Genomic DNA, 1,326 nt, shown 5'->3' with positions numbered 1-1,326 from the left:
ATATAATTTTATATTAATTAAATATAATGTTTTCATTAGTATTAATAAAGTGCAATAGTTAGTGGTTTCAATGATTATTAAAAATCCCTTTCGCTCAATCACAATTCATTCATCTACGTATGACTAATCTTATAGGGGATGCATTTCACTTAACATTCGCAACGCTTGCATGCATCATTTCATTTTTATTTAATATTTGAAAACAACAAGGATGAAATAATGTTTGCGAGCATTAAGTGGAACGCACTCATGGAAAATCATTTATCTTTCAAATATGAGTAATCAGACAATCATTGTAAATCTATAGTTTACATATATTACAGATTTCTACCGATAGAATATATCACAACCCACCCGACCAAAATATCGATTTTGTCTCCTGATTTCTTTGTACAACCTACGATTTATGTTACACATGATATATGACTTTCCCAATCCCCGGGATATTGTGGTTACCAAGACAACCACCGCAGCACTGGTTAGCAACCGCACAGTCACTTTTAACGACTTCTAGAGTCGACCCTCCACCATTTACTAGGAAATTATAAACGCCGAGAAAGTCTCTCTCGACGCGATGGCTACGAAGGAAAAGGAGGATAATGCACGCGAGTTTGCGGGTCATTCGCATTCGGTCGAGTCGGGTGCTACAGCACGGAGCAGCGTGGAAACGTACCAATGAACTCCACGCGAATAGGTTGTCAGGAATATGAAAGAGTTGTACGTCTCAGTAAGCGTGATCATTCGAACTGTCTCCTGCACGTGTGCGATAGTGCATTCGAATTCATTTGTCTGCATATCTGACTGTAGCTGTGAAGTAGACAGCTACACATAATGCAGTTAATTCATTCGTCGCTTATTCAAACTATCTCTATCGTTCATTCAAGCGTTGCCTATTGGTATCATCTTGGCGTGGATCATCAATGGTATCATCTTGGCCTCGATCACAATTAGAGTAGTCCAGCTTTGAGGAAATAAAAGAGAAGAAACATACGAAAGTATATAATGAATTGTTTCAGAATTTAAAAAAACATTGCAATATTAGTATTAAGAATTCTTTCTTACTTCAAATAATTGGACAAATTACAATTAATCAGACCAAACCTCTCTTGGGATTTCCGACTTGGTCTGAAATGACCCTTTCGCTCTCTATTTATAACGCTCTCTATTTATCTGATCCACCGCAGCCGAGGGAGAAGAGAGATGGAAGGACAGAATAGGTTGACCGCAGATCCGCAATTGAGAGATCCGCGGCCCGCGGCGTGTTTGTACGCGCGCGGCTTGCGAGTGCGAGTGCGTGGAAGGATAGTGGGGCGCAGTGATGCGCGG

General features: G+C 40.0%; 1 pseudogene; it reads right to left on the bottom strand.

Annotated features, from left to right (window-relative positions):
* Positions 1 to 846, bottom strand: part of LOC108693395 — a 3,866-nt pseudogene extending 3,020 nt beyond the window's left edge.
* Positions 847 to 1,326: the final 480 nt, after the last annotated feature.

The sequence above is a fragment of the Atta colombica genome, unplaced genomic scaffold (assembly GCF_001594045.1).
Source record: "Atta colombica isolate Treedump-2 unplaced genomic scaffold, Acol1.0 scaffold9, whole genome shotgun sequence".
Lineage (NCBI taxonomy): Eukaryota > Metazoa > Arthropoda > Insecta > Hymenoptera > Formicidae > Atta > Atta colombica.
This window is presented reverse-complemented; position numbering and strand designations above follow the sequence as displayed.